Source organism: Muntiacus reevesi, chromosome 22, assembly GCF_963930625.1.
Source record: "Muntiacus reevesi chromosome 22, mMunRee1.1, whole genome shotgun sequence".
Classification (NCBI taxonomy): domain Eukaryota; kingdom Metazoa; phylum Chordata; class Mammalia; order Artiodactyla; family Cervidae; genus Muntiacus; species Muntiacus reevesi.
Window position 1 is genome coordinate 46,874,478 of NC_089270.1, and position 25,811 is coordinate 46,900,288.

At 35.2% G+C, this 25,811-nt stretch overlaps 1 protein-coding gene across 10 annotated transcripts in view; it reads left to right on the top strand.

The window, feature by feature from the left end:
* Nucleotides 1-25,811, top strand: part of FRYL (FRY like transcription coactivator) — a 254,961-nt gene that overhangs the window by 51,030 nt on the left and 178,120 nt on the right. For all 10 annotated transcript variants that reach the window (XM_065914173.1, XM_065914177.1, XM_065914175.1 and 7 more), the window contains exon 3: nucleotides 15,531-15,661. The gene's annotated coding sequence lies outside the window, so the exon portion shown is untranslated. The remainder of the gene's footprint in view (nucleotides 1-15,530; nucleotides 15,662-25,811) is intronic.

The following is a 25,811-nucleotide window of genomic DNA, read 5'->3' on the forward strand; positions in this document are numbered from 1 at the left end:
TATGATTTACTAGGGTGCTTAGAACACAAATGCACAATTTCCACGGCAGTGAGGAGTAGCCAAAAAACTTCTGACTATGTAGCATATCTAAATGTACCTCTACTTTTACCTTAGGAATCTTTCTCACTAATTGTCCATGGGGCCCATCTTCTTTTTTCTTTAATTAATCAATTTTTTAATTAAGCTTTTTATTTTGTATTGGAGTATAGCCGATTAGCAATGTTGTGATAGTTTCAGGTGGATAGCCAAGGGACTCAGCCATACATGTGCATGCATCTGTTCTCCCCCAGGCTTGATGGGGCCGACTTCTGACCAAGCGTCTGGCTGGGTTAAATGTACTGGTCATGCATTTGACTGTGCTTCCATGGTGGCGCAGCTGGTAATGAATTGGCCTGCAATGTGAGAGACCTGGGTTTGATCCCTGGGTTGGGAAGATCCCCTGGGGAAGGAAACAGCTACCCACTCCAGTATTCTGGCCTAGAGAATTCCATGGACTGTGTAGTCCATGGGGTCTCAAAGAGTCAGACACGACTGAGTGACTTTCACTTTTGCATGTTGACTGAGTTTAATATATTTGATTCTCATATGTGATTTTGTTTATATTGGGGCCAGCCAGCATGTTTCTTTTGTGAGGAGAAGGGTACTATCATTATGTATTCCATCTTTTAAAATGATAACAAGTTTTCTTCCTCTCCTGTTCTCTCCCTCCTTCCCTCTCTCCCTTTCTTTCTACAAATGAGGCTAAGTTACTTTGTGTGAGTTAATATAGCTTAGTATTGTGTAACTGTGCTACATACATTGTGTTGCCTTCTCATAAGAGGTCATTTCTCTGAACTTACAATGGAAATGGGGTTTATACAGATTTGTCTTACATGTGACTTTTTGGATATAAATCTAACTTTTAAGTCTCTTTGGATCACCTCTTGAATTAAATGACTATTTTTGTCTTCTATTACATCTTGGTGCAGTGAAAGGTATAGGAGATTATAATTTTGCTTTCATACTAAGTGGAATTTAATTTTGTCATTGGGTATGCAGTAGATACTAAACCTTTTAAAGCTATTTTTAAATTAAATTTCCTAAAGTCACATTTCAGATTTTTCGTGTTTCAGCAGTGTTAACTAATGGGAAGTATTTTGGTTGTATTATTTTAAGGTAAAACTATCTTAATGGAAATTTTAAATGAGCTTGCTTAAGATGAAACTAGGACATTAAGTCTTAGTTTCTGGAATTTGAGTTTTAAAAAATCACCATGAAATATTAACTAGGGTAGGTGATTATAGGTAAGAATTGAATTATCATTTGGTACTCTGATCTTCAAGTTTAAAACGATGAAAGATTTTACTTTTAAAACTAAATACCTATAAAACAAAAAATGTTTCATGTAGCTCATGGTTTGACAGGTTTATGAAAGGCTTGAAAGATAAAATTGTCATAGGCGAAATACTGCATTCTCCATAGGGTTTATGTAACTAAGTAAATGAAGGTGAAAAAACCTGGTGAGGTGGGAGAAATGACTCAGTTCCTCACTTTGCCCTCTCCACATCTTAACTTCCTCTCGTTTTAAATTTGCATGAATATTGCAGCTTCAAATATAATCATAACATTAATTCAGAGGCCTGATATATTAAAAGATAAGCTTTTATTGTTTTATAATACTCCATTTTTACCATATTGGAACTTTCTAGAACACTCTCCTTCTAGGACAGTTTAGGAGTGGTTGTGTTGTTGTTGCTCAGTTGTGTCCGACTCTGCAACCCCTTGGACTGCAGCACACCAGGCTTCCCTGTCCTTCACCAGCTCCCAGATTTTGCTCAAACTCATGTCTGTTGAGTCAGTGGCGCCATCCAACCATCTCATCCTCTGTTGTTCCCTTCTCCTGTCTCCAATCTTTCCCAGTGTCAGGGTCTTTTCTAATGAGTCAGTTCTTTTCATTAGGTGGCGAAAGTATTGGAGCTTCAGCTTCAGCATCAGTCCTTCTAGTTAATATTTAGGACTGATTTCCTTTAGGATTGACTGGTTTGATCTCCTTGCAGTCCAAGGGACTCTCAAGAGTCTTTTCCAACACCATAGTTCAAAAGCACCAATTCTTCAGCGTTAAGCTTTCTTTATAGTCCAACTCTCACATCCATACTCGACTACTGGAAAAACCAAAGCCTTGACTAGACAGACCTTGGTCGGCAAAGTAATGTCTCTGCTTTTTAAATACGCTGTTTAGATTTGTCATAGCTTTCCTTCCAAGGAGCAAGTGTCTTTTAATTTCATGGCTGTAGTCACCATCTGCAGTGATTTTGAAGCCCAAGAAAATAGTCTGTCAGTGTTTCCATTGTTTCCTCATCTATTTGCTATGAAGTGATGGGGCTGGAGGCCATGATCTTAGTTTTTTGAATGTTGAATTTTAAGCCAGCTTTTTTGCTCTCCTCTTTCACCTTCATCAAGAGGTCTCTAGTTCTTCTTTGCTTTCTGCCATCAGGGTGGTGTCATCTGCATATCTGAGGTTATTGATATTTCTCCTGGCAATCTTAATTCCAGCTTGTGCTTCATCCAGCCCAGCGTTTCTCATGATGTACTCTGCATATAAGTTAAATAAGCAGGGTGACAATACACAGCCTTGACGTACTCCTTTCCCAATTTGGAACCAGTCCATTGTTCCATGTCAGGTTTGTAGAGCTGGCTAAGTCACACCACACAAATAGTTTCTTAAGGTTTACGTCCTATTCATTGTTTGTGTCCTTCACTGTCTAGCTTGATAATATAGTTGGACTCAGTGAAGGTCATAGAACTATTTTGTCTGTTTTCATTTATTATACTATACCTGGTGTTAGGTTTCTGGAAAGGCTAAAGTGTTTTCTTTTTGTCTCTTTACTTTTATACTGATACATTTTCCGGTTAGCATTTATGTCTAGCTTAGTATGATTGTAACATGTATTATTGTTCTTAACAATAAGAGCATAATCTGAATTGAGAAGTTGGTTCAGAGTCAACATTCAAAAAGTATAATTCCAGTGACCTCGAGTCCACTAAACTGAGCTAGAAACTAAAAATTCTTGCAAGGTAGAGCAAGAATAAAGGAAAAGAGGTGTTCAGAGACCTAGCGGGAAAAGGATGATTTAAGTGGAGTGGAGGGAAGTTAAACCACAGACAGAGCAATTGATACTTGTATGCTTCGTCAGGTTTCCCCTATAATGTCCAAATTGTGGGCAGAACATTTTGCAGCTGATTGAGTTATCACTGTCTGCTGCTGCTGCTGCTAAGTCACTTCAGTCGTGTCTGACTCTGTGCGACCCCATAGACAGCAGCCCACCAGGCTCCTCTGTCCCTGGGATTCTCCAGGCGGGAATCCTGGAGTGGGTTGCCATTTCCTTCTCCATATCACTGTTTAAACTGTGATAATTAAAAGTTATCATTAAAAGTTAACTTTATCAAAGTTAAACATCTTTGGGAAAATGTATTTTAGGTTAAAGATTATTTTGAGAATTCTGGCTGAGACAGAGAAATGTCACTTTCCTTTAGAATATTGTTCTTGAACCTTTCAATTAATAGGGAGACATTAGCAGAAGAGGATTGAATTTCATCTTAAATGAGCATCCCTATGACTTGTTAGTCATAATATGATTTCTTCCTTCCTCCCTATTTTTTACTTCTGGTAAGGCAAATTTATTCTTTCTTTATGAAATATTTAAGGTAAATTATGTGTTAATTAGGCTTAATTATCCTTTTTTGAGAGACCTCTTGCTTTTGTTCTAATGTTCAGAATCAGTATAAAAACACTGAAGTCATAATTGCATTTTAATTTGAGAACTTTATCTTGAATAACTCCATATAAGAACATATTCTTTTAAAATATAAAAGAATCCAGATGTGCAGTTTTTCTCATTTTATCTACTAGTTGTCAGTTTCCACAGCTGCACAGTTGAACATTTATGGAAATCATGCGTTTGTTTGGGTTAAAACGAAGTAATGTATGTTCAGCACCCAACCCTTTTTTTTCATACATAGGCGGCTCTTAGTGATTAGTGATTATTATTGATTTCAGTTTCTAGGGCACCATTTCTTAGGGTGCAGTGAATGAATCCTGAATTCTACTCTACCATGTTTGTGATTTGTTTAGACTGACTTAAATCACTGTGGAGAATAAAGCATATTGGTGGGGTAGAGCTTTTTTGTGTGTGAGTCCTTTTTAGAGTTACTGGATGTACTGGAATGTGAAGGATTAAGCTCTGTGGCATGTTCTATATGGTCATTCATAGTGACCAAACTGATTTGGAATGTTGTTTTGTTGCTAACTTTGAAATGTGTTATTTTCTGTACAGAGAATGTTGATCTGAATAAATTGCTTATTATCCTTTATAAATATCTAGAATGAGATGAATTGTCAATCAGCGTAAATCTTATCTGACTCAATACTTTCTTTGATAAACACAGGGAGGAGGCAATCCTAGGGTAACCTTTAGGGAATAGAAGCCAGGCATTGCTGTGCAGTTCAGAGGGTATGTGGTAGCACCCAGCTTTGGAGCCTGTCACAGTAGGAAGTCATGTTTCAGAGGCCTACAGCAAAAAATCATATTTATTAATCATGTTTATTAAGCTTTAATGTATCACTTAACTGGCTCTTCTATCAACAGCTAACCAGTTGCTCAGAGAGAGGCAAAAAGCCGTTCGTGGAGTTGTAGACTGTAGCTCCAGTTGCTCCCTGGCAGTGGAGGCTGCCTTGGGCTCCTTGGCAAGTCTTTCTTTTCCTGTCCTCCACTTACATTGATGAGTGACTCCCTTGTACCCAGTTGTTGCATGGACATATTTAAGTAACTTCTCTCAAAGCATCTAAAAAGGGTTGTCCCATGGATCGCTCTTCCAGCTGGCCTGCACGCTCCTGGTTGGTTGCGGGTGCATCTGTGTCAGGGTCTGTGTTAGAATGCAGATTCTGGGAGCTCAGGGTGGACCCTCGGTCTGTGTGAAGTGTCTGTGTTGCTGTGGCTTTTGGCGACTCCTCAACATTAACTGGTCCAGTGTTATTGTTCCAGGTGCTCTCGTTCTTCAATGAAAAACCTCTACAGAGGCTCATTCTGCCCTGAACCCTGTACTCCAATTCTTATTTCTTTCTCGGCTGCCAATGCAAATTCTCGATTTCCTTTATTTCTTTCAAGGAGCAATTCAAGTTTTTTTTATCCATGAAAGGTTTTTAAAGGTATGTTTAATTTTAGTAGTAATTAAAATTCAGAAATCCAAGAAAAAGTAAGAAGTGTTAACTAGAACTGCAAACTTAGAATTGGTCTGTTAAAATACATTATCCTTTTAAGTAACAAAAAAAACATATTTGTAAATAGTTTCCTCTTCAAAATCAGAAGTAATGTTAATTTTGGTAAAAACCAAAATATTTTTCAAATTTAATTCAAAACCTTGGAGAAATGGGAATTTGGACTAAAGCTTATGGAAAGAAATCAAGAGGTGTGTTAAAATTTTAGGTTGTTGTGAAAAAGGTGTCTTATTGCATCATATGTCATTTTATAACATTTTAAAAGGGATAAAGGTTGATCTTATTGTCCTTATTTGTAAAAGGATTTATTGGGCTTTAAAATTGGAAGTCATACATAGACTCCTTTTTCATCTTTCCTCTACTTAAAATAAGCCATCATAGTTTATTGAAAGTTATAGTGTATAGGGAAAATCTACAATGTTATTGACTTTTTTTTTTTTTTTTTGAGAAAACTATTCCTTCTTAGACAAAAGCAGAGGAGACTGAGCCTGAAACTGTTAGACTTTAGAATGCTAAAAATCGTGGTTGAGTTATAAAAGTTCTACATTTTCGAGTACTCTGTTGTTATTTTTCTTCTATACTGGGGCCATTGCTTATTTCTTTGTTCATTAATTGTATCATTAAGGATGCAGGGAAAAAACGTATTATTGAAACTAAAAGTTAGTAATTTGATTTGATTCTGAGTTTTAGAGTAATTTTATTGTGAATTGTTTTTAATACCTTTATGGATGAAGTAGCTTGAATATTAATAGTAGTTTTTGTGACATGTATTTTAATCTATTACACACATGTATACTGCTACACGATATGTATATATATATATTAACAATTTTATGCTTATGAGTTTGTAAATAATATACAATAGCATTGATTTTACATTTAATAGAATGTGGAAAACATACATTTAAATGACAGAAACCTTTACATTTATGCCTATTTTGCATATTATAAGTTGAACTTAATCTTTATTTAGTACTTTATTATTTTTATGAAAACTGGCTTGCTAGGTGCTGTGGGAGATATACAATGAATTTCTTGCTCTTTAGGGACTCATAGTCTCAGTGCTAACTCTCAGAAGCACAGAATTTTAGAACAGGAAGAGATTTGAGAGATTCTCCTCTCTTGGGTGAGGGGGCCGGTTGTATGTGTTTAAGCAGCAATCCTTTGATTCTTGCCCACTTCAGTGTCTCCTGCACCCTGCTCCCCATTCTCCCAGACAAGTACTGATGCTATTTTCTATACAGGGTTGAGAGGAATTCTTCTGCTCTGTTTGGTAAGCAGGAGGAGTTACAGGCCATTTTTTGGTTTGTTTTGTTTGCAGGCCAATTTCTTAGTTCAGTATTTAAAACTATGAAATCAAGATTATCATTTTAGTGGGTAGTGACTAGAGCATAACACTTTTAAAAAATAGGTGGGAGGCTATTGAAGTGTATTGCAAATGTATCAAATGTATCATGTGAGTATATTTATATTGACTTGTTATGTAAAATTATTAAAAGTTCATTTGTGCAAAATTCTTTTTTTTTTTTAACTGCAGTGAGAAGAGTTTAGAAAACATGTGTCTAGTATGTTTCTTCCTTGCTTTAAACTTAGGGAACAGCCATTGATCCTTTTATCGCTGCTGCTGCTAAGTCGCTTCAGTCGTGTCCGACTCTGTGCGACCCCATAGACGGCAGCCCAACAGGCTCCTCTGTCCCTGGGATTCTCCAGGCAAGAACACTGGAATGGGTTGCCATTTCCTTCTTTTATTGCTAGATATATTACTTAATTCTTTTTGCTATGCTCTTTTGTTATCATGACCTGACTCCAAGATAAAGTGTTTTCTGCATAGTTAGAAATATACACAAGTGACATTTTCCCACAGTACTAAAGATGTGCAGCGAAGTAGTATTTGCATTACCCTGGTCTTGCTTGCATGCCTCTGGGTAGAAATAAACACTTTGGTGGATCTAACTGTTAAGCTGCAAGTATTGTTTATGATGTGCCTAGCTTGGTACCAAGATGTGATTTAAGCACCAAGAGAATTTGGATTATTTAATACTAGTACATAATAAAACTACTTATCAAATATTCATGTGGGCACATACAGAGGCATAATTGTATTCTTGTAATGCACAATATAAATACTAATATTGTCTTGGAGAATCAGCATGGTATGCTGAAGCCATGGTTTGGAAAAAGGCATTGTAGTATGTTATTATCTGTGGGAATTACTGGCAAGTGTAATTGAGAGATTCTAAATACTGTAGTTGTTTACTTCACTTTTGAATTTGACTTAAATATTTTTGGTCTTATTATATTTTTATAATTGAATTATGTAGAAGTATATAATTGTTTTGTAGATTTTAATTTATTTCTTAAAGATTTATTTTAAAAACAATTTCCCCCTAAATATGTTTAATATTTAAATATTTATATAAAATATAAAACTTATATAAACATTTTTATATATTTATAGAAATATTGTATTTAATATTTAAATATAATGATAAATTTTTAAACAGAGAGATTAGTGGAATGAATGTTCATATACCCATTCTTCAGCTTCAACATTGATCAGCTCTTTGTTAACTCTATCCATTCCCTTTCCGCAATTCCCACTTACTTTGATGCACTTCCTCTGTCATACATATCATCTGTAAATATTTTAGGATGTGTTTGTGAAAGACAAGGACTTCTATTTCTAGTCATACAAAGTAGATTCTTAAGAATCTTTTTGAGGAATGTACTGAAGTTATGAATACTCAAATTGTGTTTGGGATGTTAGAGTGATATAAGGGAAAAGTGAACTTCTTTAAATAGAATAAGTGGAAAAAGAGAAACACTTGAAAAGCAATTGTACCAAAACAAGGCAGAAAAGTTACAATGAAAAAGCCAGTTAATAACTTTGAAGTACCCATGGAGAAAGGAGAGAAATTGGCAGCTTTGAACACTTAGTATGTATCTACATTCTATAAAGGTCAGTTAGGGAGTAAGATCAAGTGTATTTCATACCATTTGAGATAGAAATTCTGATTTTAGACTCTTTCTTGAGGGAAAAATCAAAGATGTGTATAAAGACTGCCAATCAGGATATTCATTGCAGTTTTATTTATAAAGTGAAGAACTGAACCTTATGTTCAATACCCGTGGAATAATGAAATGCACATACTATATTTATAAAATTTTACAGTATTTTGTAACCAGTAGAAACACTAAAACTTAACACCAATTGTATAAAATGTTGAATGCATGTTAAAAGATCTGAAAAAAATTAACCCAGATATTTACATGAATTAATAGTGGCCATCTCTTGGTATTAGAATTATGAGCAGCTTAATTTCATTTCTTTTTTTTTTGGAAGTATTGCAGATTTTGTCTATCAGCATATGGGATATGAGTTAGTAAATAATAATAGTAACATTTGAGTACTTATGTCAAGTACCATTTAAGCACTTTTCATCCAAAAAACTGAATTCTCATGATAGCCGTGAGAGGTTTTTATTATCTTTACTTTATAAATGAGGACATGGGCATAGAGACATTGACTGCCTTGACAATTTGAGTCTATTATTATAAGTTTATTCTTTATTTCTAAATGTAGTTTTATCTCTAGTAATTGCGAAGGTACTATAAAGACTTGATTTCTAATTATTACTTAAAAACATTACAGTATACTAACACATATATACGGAATTTAGATAGATGGTGGCGATAACCCTATTTGCAAAACAGAAAAAGAGACACAGAAGTACAGAACAGACTTTTGAACTCTGGGGGAGAACGTGAGGGTGGGATGTTTTGAAAGAACAGCATGTATACTATCTATGGTGAAACGGACCACCAGCCCAGGTTGGATGCATGAGTCAGGTGCTCTTGCCTGGTGCACTGGGGGGACCCTGAGGAGTCGGGTGGGGAGGGAGGTGGGAGGGGGGATCGGGATGGGGAATACGTGTAACTATATGGCTGATTCATGTCAATGTATGACAAAACCCACTGAAATGTTGTAAAGTGATTGGCCTCCAACTAATAAAATAATATTTAAAAAAAAAAAAAAATAAAAAAAAATAAAAATATGTAGTGAATATTATGGCATATTAGTAAATGATTTTTAATTGATGGATAACATTTCATCTAGTGACTATACCATGATTTGGTTTTTTTTCATTGTCTTTTTTCTGCCCCTTCCCTACAGTATTCTGCTCATAGGAATAATAGTGCAATGATACCTTTGTGAATAAATCTGTCTGCATTTCTGATCATCTTCCTAGAAAAAGATTTAGAAGTAGAATTATTGGGTCAAAGAGCATAGACATGTTAAAGGCTTTTGATCCAGTTTATGAGACTGCAGGTAACAGATGATCATTCTTCCTTAAATTTAGAGAAATTATTTTGGTGCTATAAATTTCGCAGAAATAGGTCAGCTAAACATCAGTGGGAGTTTGTGCTTTCATAGCTGCTCTTAGAAAAGCGAGACCTCTCAAGTTTACAGACTATAAACAGAGGGAAAGAGAAAAGACACACTTTGGAGATGAAATTGTGGCCATTTATTTGCTGTGTGATCTTGCTTAGCTACTTCTTCATTTTTCTGAATAACTTAAAATTTGGATTAGCCTTGAGACCGCTTTACTATGAGTTGTTTTATATAACATGTAAAATATATGCATCATGTTTTCATAATTTTCTTTAATGTTTGGTATTTTAGGACCTTAGGATCATAATTAGGCAATTTCCAATGTATAATTTTAAAAAATTATAGGTATAGAAAGTATAAGACATTGCTTAGAGACAGTAATAACCTTAGTTTTAGATGTTGTATTTTTAAATAAAAAACTTTTTATTACTGGGTCACTCTCTTCTTGTGAAAAGCAAGAATAAAAATTTGGGGATAATTGATGATTTCTGTTAAGGTTAAGGTTTTATTGTGGTTTCTCTTGAGCATATATATCTTCTTGCAAGAACTGTGGGTGACTTCTGTGGACACTTCAGCTGAAGAGTTGAGCAGGGGGAGTGGGATTTTTAACTCAAGAAGGTCCAGAGAATAAATAATGAAATCAGAAAGCTTACCTATGAAGTTACTGAAGAGGTTAGGATCAGTTTTCTCCTGGAAAAACCAAGATTAGTAAAGGATACTCTCTATCAGTAGTCTAGAAATTTGTTTGTGGTACAAATAGAATAAATAGAACACATTCTATTGAAATTTGAAGGCTTTAAGTATTTTAATGGGTAAGAAAAAGCACAGTCAGTTCTCTGTCTCTATATCTTCTACATCTACAGATTCAGTCAACCTTGGATTAAAATTATTCAGAAAAAAATTCCAGAAAGTTCCAAAAGGTAAAACTTGAGTTTACTGCTCACCACAGAATTAGCATTTTATTTATAATTGTTTATATAGCATTTATGTAGTATTAGGTATTGTATAATCTAGAGAGGGTTTAAAGCATGTAGGAGGATTTGCATGGGTTATTTATACATTCTGTAAACTTTTATATGAAGGACTTGAACCTCTGATGCTTTTGATTTCCACAAGGAGTCCTGGAACCATTACCTCCTGGATACAGAAGGATGACTGTATTACTTCTTAGTACTATGAATAGTAAAATTATGACACTATGAACTATAAATGGCAGACAGAAAGTAAGCATAAGGAGGGTTTCTATCAGGGATTAATCCATAATTAGTAATTGGATTATAGAGGTTCATAACCCTGCAAGATTAGCTGTGTTTACATTTTGGAAGGAGAGGCCTCCAACACTTTTTTCAGATTCTCAAAGGAAGGACTATAAAAAATTCAAGCTCCTTACTGGAAGGTAAGCCCTGTGAGCCTAGGGATTTTTGTCTGTTCTTTTCACTCCTCTGTCCCTGATTCTTGGCACATAGTTCTACTCAATATTTGTTAAAGGTGTGATTTTTATAAATTCATGTGTGGCATACATAGTTACAGCAATGGATTTTTAGAAATTAGGAATGGGAGAAAATTCCACATTTAGTGAGGTGATGTCTTACTGGGCTGTTTCTACATTTGTCCAAAAATTTTCTTCTTATTTAAGTCTAGATGAGTAGGTAGGCACTTATATGATAGTTTTGTGATCTAGTTCTTTTTTTTTTTTTTCCCTGTGTCAACAGAAATGCTATTGAATGGGTAAGAAATACTAAAGAAATGTAATGCTGTAGAAATGTAAAAGGAAAATTATTCTAAACAATACATGTTCATTCACCAGTTTACCAGAAAATGTACTTTGGGGCTGTGTCTGTATGATGCAGTGAATGAAACTGTTATAGAAAGCTTCCCTGAATTTGTGAATGGAAAATTTTCCTAATTGTTTTCATTAAGACAAGTAGTATGATAATAACTGCTATTTTTGCTAAAAATGTAAAATCAACAAAATATAGAAAAATTTACCTGCAGAGAACATTGCTTTATCAGCAAAGGATTTAGATTTTTGCAGTGAGCCCAATTATTCTAGCTCAGTGCCATTATACAGCATTTTTAGCAGGTGATATTGTGTAATCGCTGATTGCATTAGTCAGCATCGTAAGTTTCCATACTTCTTAAAAGTTGAAATTTGGTAGGTTAAAAAGAATGACAGAAGATTAAAATGCAGGTTGTTTTAGACATTGTAAAAATTAGAACATTTATAAAGTAAGAGAAAAAATGAATTTTGAAAAATTAGTGCAGTGGAGTCAGTGTTGATATATGAATCATTAATTTTCTTTCTTAATTAAAGGGATGACTATAAATTATTTTAATAACTTTTGTCAGACAAAAAAGATAATTTGAGTAATTATTTGCTGCCTACATTTGATTCTTTGTGCATAGATTTTTCACATCTGCCATAATCTTTGGTGGATTAAAAAAATTATTTCATTTTCCCTTTTCCATACTTATTTTGCCATTATAGATAGGAACTATGACTATTCTAATTTATTTGAAGATCATTGCATCATTTTGGCCTTTTGCATCATTTAAAGAGGTCTTCTAATATTCCCAGAATAATTTTAATAGATAGAAGTTTTCCGTTATAGATTTCATATCTCATATTGTGGTTCCTTTCTTTAGTTGAAATATGATTGAATCTTTAGGTCACCACACTTTCCGGTATTCAAGTGTAAGTACAAAGTGAAAATTAGGATTAAAGTGAAATTTAGGATTTCAGGTTGGAATCTGTGAAGTAATTTAGCTTAGTCTTTTGACTCAGTGTATAACCCTTTCTATAGCATCTCTAACAATCTTTACCTAAAAACTCAACAGGAACTCCATTTCTTTATGAAGCAGCTTTTAAATGAATTATATAATCATTAAATTATTCTTTTTATTATATTGAGCTCAAATCTACCTTGTGCTTAGAACCATAGCTTCTTGTTCTCCTTTTCAGATTATGTAGTATACCAAGCCTGTAAATATTGAGAGTACTTAAATTGAACATCACTGAAACTCATTTTTTCTTAACTTCTGCTCTGTTCGTTCAAGATTATAATTTTCTGTATCAATGTATATCGGAGATTTTTATGTTAAATGTTTTACTACAGTTAGGGTACATTAGATTTGTGGCATTTCTTTTCTTCATTATTCTTGTAATGCTTTTCAGAAAGGAAATGAGGTTAATATGTTACCTGAGCACCTATTCAACTTTCTCTTTTCCTTTCTAGACTAAAGTGAAGCAGGGTTGTCCCTGAAGGACCTCATTTGATCTGAGAATCCTTCCAAGCACCAGAGCTGGGCCACTGTTCTCTTTATTACACGTGGAAGTTTCTAGATCATTAGTCTTATTGCTGATTTAAAGCATTGAATCTTTAAAGCTTGTGCTACTTGACTATTTTACAGCCTTCTTTTCAGTGTTGTCAAATACCACCTGACCTCTTTAAGTCACTCTTGTTAAATATGAACTTATTCTTTTAAAATAAAGAAACATAAAATAAAATAAAATAAACAACAGGATTGGTCATGTGCATACCATGACCACAGTTACCTAACCTCTCTGACCTTGACCATCTCAGAAGTAGGAGTATAGAAGCAGTAATAAAGTTTATTATTTTCAGGACTTCCCCAGTGGTCCAGTGGTTAAGACTGCCTTCCAGTGCAGGGTGTGTGGTTTTAATCCCCGGTCGGGAAACTAAGGACACACATGCTGTGGAATGTGAACCCCCCCCCAAAATTACTCTTTTTTGTTTGTTTGTTTTAATGTAAATTTATTTATTTTAATTGGAAGCTAATTACTTTACAGTATTGTAGTGGTTTTGCCATACATTGACATGAACCCGCCACGGGTGCCCGTGGGCTCCCCATCGTGAACCCCCCTCCCGCCACCCTCCCCAAGCATCCTGTCTCATGCATCGAACCTAGACTCGTGATTCATTTCACATATGATAATACACATGTTCCAATGCCATTCTCCCAAATCATCGCACCCTCGCCCTCTCCCACAGAATTCAAAAGACTGTTCTATACATCTGTGTCTCTTTTGCTGTCTCACATATAGGGTTATCGTCATCATCTTTCTAAATTCCATATATATGCATTAGTATACTGTATTGGTGTTTTTCTTTCTGGCTTACTTCACTCTGTATAATAGGCTGCAGTTTTACCCACCTCATTAGAACAAAATTACTCTTCTTACAGATAAACTGTTCTCCAAATTAATCAACTGAAATGAAAATAAAAGTTCCATTTTAGGTAGTCTTTATGGAGACAAGATAAAAGTACAATTGACGTGCCCCAGCCCCCCCAAAAACCCATCACCACCAACAAAAAACTCCAAACTACCCCTGAACAAAACAAAAATAGTATAAATTTCATTAAATGCAGAGCAGTACATGACTGCTCTGCTCACTCTAGGCAAGAAATGATATGCTGTTTGTCACATAAGCTTTATTTGCTTTGAGGGAGAAATGATTCCATGAACCTAAGATAAAGTATCAAAAGTTATGGCGGGATTCTAGATACCATGTTGTTAGTAGATGCGGAAATATTTGGTGGGGCAGTTAAAAATTCCATAAGTCTGAATGATAATTGATTATGAACAAGTACATCTATATTAAATTAGTATTTTCATATTTACCAGTTTTGGGGCTTCCAGAGATTTGGTTTTAGTCATAATTTAGTTGATTATGCTTGTGAATAAATGAAATATTTTTGTATTTTTCTAACTTGGCTAAAGGAATTTCAGATTAAGAAGTTTTAAGTGCACAATTAATATTTTAGGAAGTAGTTCTTTCTGTTGGGCTGGGAATTAAATTCATTAAACAGGAAAATAGCAAGAAATAGGATGTGATTTAAAATGAGGTTGATTTGTGGTTCAATGACAAATTAAAAATGTGGCCTATTTAACTGTTGAAAAATGCACAACCTTTCATGGTACTAAAAACATGAAATGTGTATGATTGCATTTGAGGCCTTATATGCAGTTAAAGGATAACTCCTGTTCACTGGTTTCATTCTTAGTAGTCATCAAATTATGTATAAGGTATAGTAGTTCATAACCCAGGACCTGCTCAGAGTTACTATAGTTGGACTTTGAAAAATGTGCACCATGAACACTCTCTGCAGATGGGATAATATTAGCCTAGTGGATATATGAACTGTTTTGCAAATCTGATTATTTTGGTGAATAAAATGAAAATGGATTTAATTTATTATTGAACAGTTAGGATATTGATGTATTTGTTCAGTTTTTTCTAGTAAAAGCTTTGTTTGTCGCTGTAAAGAGGAGAAGGCAAGGGGAAAAGAAAACAACTGTAGATTGAAAGGGATTTAGGAGAAATGGTAACAATTGCCTGTATGGATTTTGTTTAGCTCTGAATTAGACTCTTATGAGACAGTTGGAGAAATATGAGCACTGATTGATAGTTGATATAATAAAGAAATTATTGTGAATTAATTGTAGATATTAAAATGATACTGCCTTATGTTTAAAAAGCAAATCTTTATCTTAGAAAGATACATACAGAATGGTCTATAGATAAAGTGGTATAATGCCTGGAATTTGCTTCAGAATGACCCAGAGTGGTGGGATGGAGGTTGAGGGGTGGGTGGAGATATAAATGCAGTAGGATTTGCCATGAGTTGATAAGGGTGGGTTCATCATAATAGTCTCGATAATTTTGTATTAGTTTGAAAATTGTCATAATAAAAACTTAGAAAAAACATAACACAACATTAATTGAAAGAGGATAACTGTAGCACTTAGTGACCCTGCAATATAATATATTCATAAGTAATGGTGGCTATGAGTCACACACAGATGTACTTATTATAAACATATCTAATGTATCAATCTCATATTTTGTTTTTCTTCAGAGCTGAAGCCATTTATTTGATCTTGGATGATTAACACCTAAATGCTTAATTCTCAAAACTGCTCAAGAGTCCCACAGCCAGGATTAGATGATCCAGTTTACCACCAAGAAATTATTGTCTTGAATTCTACGGTAAGATTATAATAAATATTCTAAAGGTGAAATAGTGACTTACAGGTCTCAAAAGGTTTCTAAATGCTGTCTTTGAATGACTAGCCCTGTTAGTTATAATTTATAATTTATAACTGTTACAATTTCTTAATTCTTTAACCATTAGAGCAAGAGTTCAAAGTTTTGATAATCAACCAAAGATCTTAGAAATAGCTTTATGGCATTTCGCCATCATAGATTCAGCTAGTAATGGATATTGCAGGCCTATGCTTTATCCCTCGCTCTTGTTTCTCAGGGAGGGTCCTCCAAAAGCTGACACTGAAAAGGAGTTTGGCTTCTTTGGCTCCTAGATGTTTATTAGGAATCCACACCTGTAAAGAAAGGATGTTATTGGACGGAAGAAATTGAAGCATATTGCAGGCTCAACAAAACCTTGGCCCAAGGCAAACAGGGAGTTTTGTAGTTTTGAGACTTAAGCTTCCTGGGGATGAAGATAAATCCTTAGTGCATTTGCATCGTGCACAAGCTATTAAAGAAGCTACTCAGCAAACATTTGTTGAAAGAAGGAAATCTGAGAAAAATCTTGTGGTCTCTCCTGTAACACCTAATCCTTGCCCTTTCTTTTTCCAACTGAAAGTGCAGTTTAGAACAGTGAGGTTAACAGTGACATGTGTGGTTGTCTTGTGTGTCATGAACAAACATGAAGGTAACTTGCGCTCATAATCAGCATGTGTTTGTTGCATACTACTGTATCCCTGGGCTCCACAGATAAGGAAGACGACCTACAAAGGGATCTGAGAAAAACAACACATGTAAGTTTCAATGTGCTGGCTTCCCTCATAGCTCAGTTGGTAAAGAATAGGCCTGCAGTGTAGGAGATCCTGGTTTGATTCCTGTCTCGGAAAGATCCCTGGAGAAGGGATAGGCTACTCACTCCACTATTCTTGGGCTTCCCTTGTGGCTCAGCTGGTAAAGAATCTGCCTGCAATGCGGGAGACCTGGGTTCAGTCCCTGGGTTGGGAAGATTCCCCTGGAGAAGGGAAAGGCTACCCACTTAAGTATTCTGGCCTAGATAATTCCATGGACTGTGTATAGTCCATGGGGCTGCAAAGAGCTGGACACGACTGAGGGACTTGCACTAAGTTTTAAAGAACAAGAGACCATATCAGTAAAGAGGAAACAAACAAAAAATTTGACAGCATGGATCTAGGGGGTATTATGTTAAGTAAGTCGGACAGAGGAATACAAATACCATGTGATTTCACTTATATGTGGAATCTCAAAAACAAAAAAAGTACCACACATAAAACAAACAGCTCATAGACACAGGGAACAAACAGGGCCTTGCCAGAGGGGAGGGCGTGGGGACATGGGTGAGATAGGTGAGGGAGATCAAGAGGTACAAAGTTCTAGTTATAAAATAAGTCATGGAGATGTAATGTATGCATAGGAATATAGTCAGTAATATTGTAGTAATGCTGTGTGTGTGACAGGTGGTAACTAGACCTGCCATGGTGATCATTTCATAATTAGCCATATAAAAATGTCGAACCACTATCTTGTACACCTGAAACTAATATAACATTATAAGCCAGTTGTCCTTTGGTTTAAAAAATATGGATGAGGTGAGATGGAAGAAACAGAAATAAAAGCCTGGGAAGATACAGTGATAACTTCTAGGTTATTAAAGGGTATGGGCTATGTTCTGATCAGTTTGTTCTCGCAGTATGTTGGCAATAGGATGATCACACATGAATTTTTATCCTTCTGTGCTCCAGGGTTAAGAGAGAATCTACTTCTGAGAAGGATTTTTTTAAGTCAGTGTTTCTTTCTAGTTGGTATAGTCTTGCTTTAGGGCAAGAAACTTGAGTTCCTTACTTGACTTCCTTTTTTTCCCCCTCCTTTTTACTGTAGAATTCCATGAGACAGGATTTGCATGAATAAATCCTCTAAATTTCCTCTGAACCTTAATAATATAATGCTTTATGTATAGAGGATTTTTACTTAATATCTTTTAAATGAATGAAGTAGAGAATAATTGACTTCATTAGTAATGTTAAGGATTAAAAGCTCATCTATTCAGACCCTGGTTGCTCAGATGGTAAAGAATCTGTCTGCAATGCAGGAGACCTGGGTTTGATTACTGGGTCAGGAAGATTCCCTGGAGAAGGAAATGGCAACCCACTTCAGTATTCTTGCCTGGAGAATTCCCATGGACAGAGTAGCCTGGCAGGCTACAGTCCATGGGGTTGTAAGAGTCGGACACGACTTGGTGACTAAACCACCGCCACCACAGATGTATTAGAAAAGATAAACTTTTAAATGCAACAACCACCAGAACCACAGCAGCAGAAAGTAAAATAAAAATAAAAGTACACTGGGATGTTTATAATACAGTATAGTTTTAAATTACTTCTTTTCACCTCCTATAAAACTTGATCTTCCTGCAGTCTGCTAGTGAATTTCCAGAATGATAAGAATTATCTTTTGAACTCAAGTTACTGTTTCACATTTCAGCTGTTAAGTGTGTTTAAAAGTAAGACACACCTCAGACAAAGTAAATTTGTCCTAACATTATCACCGTGTAGGTTTTCAAAGTCTAAATGTTAAAATAGATGGATGCTAAACATTTTATAGTCTCAATATTGCTGTTACCACCCATAGAACATGTGCTTGTATATGCATATATGAAGTGCAGTTCCACAGCTGGTAGCTGTTTGACTTCTTATCAGTATGAACAGCAAATGTCCTAAAAATCAGCTTCAAAACACCTGGTAGTTGACCCACCTAAGTTCACATGACGTTTTTTTGCTCTTTGACACAAAGAGTGGACCGTACCTTCTCATCGAGGAAGCTGGTACAAATACCTTTCTGTGTACTTGTGGGTCCAGTAATGTAGAAGAACCTTAGTATGGATTTTTTGAAAAGAGTTGTTCCTCCTGTTGTTTTGGGAGATATGGTTTTGGGCCCTGGAGAGAATTTTCAGGAAAGTTCTCCAAGATTACTGAAATTGAAACGTCTCAGTTTGCTTTCATCAGAGAAGACAATAGATGAGGAAGGTGGAATCCATTTCTGTCACAGTCATTATGACAAACACCAACATCAACAACTAGGTAAAGATGTGTTTTCAATCCTTTAATAAAAAGTATTTTAGAAAAGTAAAATTATTATGCATTCTAGTGAGCAAAAATCTTTATTTGAAAATTAAATTTAAATATTAAAAAATTTTAAATAGAGTAAATATATAGTTGGCATAAATATTTTTAGTATCAGAAATTTTGCTTAGAATTTAGATGGAGAAATATTGATTGCTGCAGATCAAGATAAAGCCATTAATGAAGTTAACAGTTTAGTGATTGTGGAAAATATTTTGATTATGCTTATTGACAAAAATGTTGTTGCAAACTGTAGTATAAGTGAAAAAGAAGATACTGAGTTTTATCTATCGCTACAGAAATCACTTTTTAAAAAAGTCCCATTCTTTTGTTCTAAAAGATAAGGAGTATTTGAGGTGAACTATAAAAAAAAAATCCCACAACTTTGAATATAATTGTGATTATTTTGTGTCACAGTACCTTTGTTTCACATAATTCTGTAAAGTTGAAAATGCATTTTAAAGTTTGAGAGCATGGTACTCATGTGTTAGGAGAGAAATCAGATTTGCATATAGTAGCTAGAAAATATTTAAAAAAAAGAAAATCTTTAGGAAGATGATGAAAAATGCCTGCTTTAATATTTTGATTAAAACACTTTAAGATATTAAAATGTTCTTTATGATTATTATCTTTACTATAGGGAATACTTAACTGCTCATATAAATTAATATAATATTCAGTAGAAAGAAAAGATTTTCTGTAAATCCTCTGGAAGTTTGATATATATTCTTACAGCTGTTTTCCATGGGTATTTAACATGCACTTATGCATTTTATTTATTGAATTTAAAAATGATATTTACTGTCTAAACTTTTTCAATAATTGCTTTTTCATTTAATGCATCATAAACATTTTTCTGTCTCATTTAAACTGTGCACTCCATTGTGTGATAAATAGTTTGTTCAATCAGTCCCTTATTGATGAACACTTGTAGTGGCTTTAGTTGTTAAATTAGAAGTAATTATTTAATAAATATCCATTTATTTTTTATTACTTTATTATCCATTTGTTGTATTACTTTATGCCTTTGTATGATTGCTTCTTAGTATAAATTTCTGTGTGCATTGAAAATTTTGATAGACAATGGCAAGTTACCTTTCAAAGGTATTTCAGTTTAAACTCCCCAGGGCAGTATCCCTATTTCTTTGTATTCTCCTTAACACTATTTCTTGTCAGTTTGAAAAATAGAGTCATATTTAGAAGAAACCATACTTTCTGTTAAAATATTATGTAGAAGAAAAGAGAAGGAACTTTTAAGAAGAAATAAATATTGATATCTAGAATGTATAGTAGAAGTTAATTTTTTTATACTCTTCACTCATTTGAGTGTATAAAATGGAGGCGAGGTTAGTGACTCTTCAGTTCATTCAGTTCAGTTCAGTCTCTCAGTCGTGTCTGGCTCTTTGCGACTGCATGGACTGCAGCATGCCAGTCTTCCTTTTTCATCACCAACTCCTGGAGCTTATTCAAATTCATGTCCATTGAGTCTGTGATGCCATCCAACCATCTCATCCTCTGTTGTCCCCTTCTCCTCCTGCCTTCAGTCTTTCCCAGCATCAGGGTCTTTTCAAATGAGTCAGTTCTTCACATCAGGTGGCCAAAATATTGGAGTTTCAGCTTTAGCATCAGTCCTTCCCAGTGAATATTCAGGACTGATTTCCTTTAGGATTGACTGGTTGAATCTTCTTGCAGTCCAAGAGACTCTCAAGAGTCTTCTCCAACACCACAATTCAAAAGCATCAATTCTTTGGTGCTCAGCCTTCTTTATAGTCCATTTCGCACATGCATACATGACTATTGGAAAAACCATAGCTTTGACTAGACGGAACTTTGTAGGCAAAGTAATGTCTCTGCTTTTTAATATGCTGTCTAGGTTGGTCATAGCTTTTCTTCCAAGGAACAAGTGTCTTTTAATTTCATGGCGGCAGTCACCATCTGCAGTGATTTTGGAGCCCCCCAAATAAAGTGACTCTTAATTTCAATTAAAATCTGTGAATCATTCAGCAGTTAGTCTTGTGTTCAATAATGTAGATACATAAATAAGCAATATGAATATATTAGTATATGCAGTTATTTATGTTATTAGAAATTTAGTCTTTAGCTTTCAATCTTGAATCATTTAATTGCTTTCTTCACTGTCAGTTCAGTTCAGTTGCTCAGTCGTGTCTGACTCTTTGCAGCCCCACGAACTGCAGCACTCCAGGCTTCCCTGTCCATCACCAGCTCTCAGAGCTTGCTCAGACTCATATATAAGGGATCTGTGTTTATTTTATTTTATTTTTTGGGTGGGGGGAGAGGGGAGAGGGGGAGAGGGGAGGGGTGGAAACTCACTCATGTGCCCAGCTGAAAGTCTGCAGAAGGAAGAGAAACGCGTGCTATGAGATAGGGATAAGAAGATGCCTCCAACGGCTGCTCACCAGCCTCACCTCCCCCTGCCCCAGGAGGAATCATGGGACAGTTTCCCAAGACCTGGGTAGAATTGGAGTCAAGCCTCACCCGCCCACCTACATGGAGATGTGCAGGGTTGCCAAGGCGTCTCACCTGAGCCCTGTTCTCCTGTGGTGGGACCTGTGTTTAAATGTAATATCCTATGCCTGTTAGTTTAATATGACTCCTTTTTTATTTTAAAAGACTATTTTACATATTTTTGGACATAGTATATATGTTATAAATTATAATAATGAGATTTTATAATTTATATTAATTTGCAAAAAAGCAATTTGCCAGTTAAAGACTTTCTTTACTGTATATCTTTTTTACCAATCAGTCAAAATAAAGCAAAATTATGGAACTGAAACAACTGAAGAATCTGTTTTTTGATGTTTCAGAGGCTACAGGTCCTTTGAGGAATTGCTCTTACCTCGTTTTTCTCTTCAAAAATAAAACTCAACTTTAGGAAATGACTATTAAAATTAATTTAATGGATTTCTTTGGCAATATCTGCAAAAAGATTTGGTTTCTTAAATTTCACTTTACTGATAAAGTCCTTTTCTTAATCTCAAAATTCGATACTGTGTTTTACACCAGTCTATGCACATGATTAACACCAATCTACACATTGATTACTTGCAACTCAGCATGAATAAATTTTACCTCCTGTTTGCTGGTGGTTCTGGGATAGAGATAATGCAATAGTTTATTCAGAAGTGATGCAAAGAACTGGGTACAGTTCTTCTAAAGGGTGTTGCAGTTTTGCTTATTTAATGAAAGGAGAAACCAAGAGTATAAAGAGATTTCATATCAGTAGTGCAAAGAAGGAAGTATTCTTTTAGAGAAAAACTGGTATGTAATCTCACAGCTTTGTACTTGGGTCCGTTGTTCCAACTTCTTTCATTGTTCATTCAAAATCAAAAAAGTTATTTCTAAGGAATTTGGACTGGATCAGTCATATGGATTGATAATTGTACTATTGTGAGAGGACAAATTGAGAATAAGTTTGCAGTATGTAGAAATTGACCTTTTAACTCCAGACGTATTTATAGATGTTTATGGTTTCTTTAACAAAAATATGCGTATTTGCAGGGGTTGATATTTTGAAGAACATTTTTCTTTGTTTTTGATAAATTTTTTCATTTTTTAAACTTTCTCTAAACGTTAACTAACCTGATGTTTTAAAAGTTGGTAGAAAAAAAAAAAAAAAAAAGAAAAAAAAAAAAGTTGGTAGAAATTCTCAAACAACCCACTGAATTTACCTGACATCTTCTGTTTCTCTGTAGAATGTATTAACAATTGCTTGTAGTACACTGCACACCGTTCAAATCCCCTGCCACCACTTCTGCTCCTAACAAGTTTAGTTGTGGGCTTACTAAGACTTGTGTTTTCAACCAAACTTGCTTATGCCAATTATACTTGTAATTGTGATCATGTATTTTAGTTAGGTATCACATAACTCAGGAAAATCTGAGGGTGAAAAGAAAGTTATTTTGGTATAAACAAAGTTGAATACTTTGGTCATACTCCACAGAAGTGAATTCCTCAAGAAAATTTGTTTTAAATTACACATAGGTCAGAGAAGTGTTCAAGAAGGATTTTGCCCTTAGGGCCCTTTAACTTCCCACTCCACTTTGAAGAAATTGAGACTGGGTTATCATAGGTGATGTACATGGACTGGAATCTAGACGAGAAAGACAATAATTGAGTAATCAGCAAATTCACCTTAAGAGACAAGGACTTGGCACTCCCATCAGAAAGCTCGGGAGTCAACATGGGTTTTATGTTTAAGTTGAAACCTTTAGTAGACCTATTGATTTTTCCCTCCTGATTCCTACTGTGATGGAGCTTTTTGATTAAATGATTAGCTAACAGTTATAACTTACAGTAAAGAGACTCTACTTTATATGGCTGTATAATGTTGTAAATTTGTTGTAAAGAAGTAAATCATTTATTTGCTAACCTATTTCCTTAATAAGGAAAAGGAATTATGATGTTCCTGTGTTCATGTTATGTATTATTCATAAATCCTCAAATATCTATATACTTTTTGTGTAGAGTCCTAATTATGTAATCAAAGGCGGATTTTCTGATAGATATTATTCATGCCAATTCTACTAATATTAATATTTATCTTCAGGCATAAGAGTTGGTGGGGAGAAAATGCCCTTCACTGATTCAGAATATACTACATACAGTGTTGTCTGACCATTGAAGGAGAATGAATGTTAGGCATAGTTATGAGTCAGATCCTAAGAATCACGCAGTGTGTTTTCACAGGCTTCTGTTGTAACAGCTGCAAAATCCTTGTATCTCCAGGATTGGGTTATTTTTATTCAGATGGAATCAACCTTAATTTTGTTGTTGTTCCTTCTGTTTATAGTCAAGAATAAGTGAGAGTAAATATATTATGGCTGACTTTTATAATTCACAAAGAACAGAGATAATGAGACATTGAGCAGAACTGAGTATGTATCAACATATTTGAGCACCTTATTATTCTGGGTCTTGTTTTCTTGCTTTAATTTACCAGTTACTTAAATGGTCTCATTTGTCTACCCATGTAGTGCATATCTCTCTCTTTTTCCCCTCAAATAAAATATAAGTTGAGCATGGTCTTTGTTCTGTCTACTGATGTGTTTCAGGGTTTGGAATATAATAGTTGCTCAATAAATATTGGTTAAATAAGCAGATGTTGGAGAAGGCAATTGCAACCCACTCCAGTACTTTTGCCTGGAAAATCCCATGGACAGAGGAGCCTGGTAGGCTGCAGTCCAGGGGTCGCAAAGAGTCAGACACGACTGAGCAACTTCACTTTCACCTTTCACTTTCATGCATTGGAGAAGGAAATGGCAACCCACTCCAGTGTTCTTGCCTGGAGAATCCCAGGGACGGGGGAACCTGGTGGGCTGCCGTCTATGGGGTCGCACAGAGCTGGACACAACTGAAGCGAGTTAGCAGTAGCAGCAGCAGATGTTATCTGAGTCCTCATAAAAACCCTGTAAGGTACGTTGTAGCACAAAATTGTAGAAGTTCAGGGAGGCTTAACCAAATTCTTTGAGGTTTCTTGGCTACCAAGTGATACAGTCATGCCACTGTCCTTTTACTTAGATCAAACACTCGTGGCAGTGTTTGATGTTTTTGAATCTTTATGTATGAAATATTTTTTAAAACGCTAGTATATCTATCAAGATCGATTGTTCCACTAAGGAACACATACTTTTTTCTTTTGGTGCTTTCATTTTAATTAAGAGCAATATTTCAATAGGAAAATACTGTAGTTTTGATGTGTCTGCATCTCTTTCAGATCCTTTGTTGCACTTTAATGAACAGTTGATAATTATTTTTACAGCACTCTGGTTAGGTAAGCTGATTAAGTATATAGCTGTTTCACATGACTTTAACAAAAACAATTGAGACTCACATTGAGATACCATTTTCATTTCATTACAAAGTGTTAATGACTTCATGGAATATAAACATTTAAATAGAATGCTGGTATATCTCTCTTGAGGTGTTCAGCATAGTTCCCTAGGAGGAACAAATCAAAATGTAGCACTTGTTATAAAATTCCAAATGTTTTTTGGTTGAGTTTTAAGAAGTTGAACGGTTCTGTGAAGACCTACAAGACCTTCTAGAAACAACACCCCCAAAAGATGTCCTTTTCATTATAGGGGACTGGAATGCAAAAGTAGGAATTCAAGAAATACCTAGAGTAATGGGCAAATTGGCCTTGAAGTACAGAATGAAGCAGGTCAAAGGCTAACAGAGCTTTGCCAAGAGAATGCACTGGTCATTGCTAACACCCTCTTCCAACAACACAAGAGAAGACTCTACACATGGACATCACCAGATGGTCAATACCAAAATAAGATTTTGATTATATTCTTTGCAGCCAAAGATGGACAAGCCCTATACAGTCAACAAAAACAAGACTGGGAGCTGAGTGTGGCTCAGATCATGAACTCCTTATTGCCAAAGTCAGACTTAAATTGAAGAAAGTAGGGAAAACCACTAGACCATTCAGGTGTGACCTAAATCAAATCCTTAATGATTATACAGTGGAAGTGACAAATAGATTCACGGGATTAGGTGTGATAGACAGAATGCCTGAAGAACTATGGACGGAGGTTTGTGACATTGTACAGGAGGCAGTGATCAAGACCATCCCCAAGAGAAAGAAATGCAAAAAGGCATAGTGGTTGTCTGAGGAGGCCTTACAAGTAGCTCTGAAAAGAAGAGAAGTGAAAGGCAAAGGAGAAAAGGAACAATATACCCATTGAATGCAGAGTTCCAAAGAATAGCAAGGAGAGATAAGAAAGCCTTCCTCGGTGATCAGTGCAAAGAAACAGAGGAAAACAATAGAATGGGAAAGACTAGAAATCTCTTCAAGAAAATTAGAGATACCAAGGAAACTTTTCATGCAAAGATGGGCTCAATAAAGAACAGAAATGGTATGGACCTAACAGAAGCAGAAGATGTTAAGAAGAGGTGGGAAGAATACACAGAAGAACTGTACATAAAAGATTTTTATGACCTAGATAATCATGATGGTATGATCACTCACCTAGAGCCAGACATGCTGG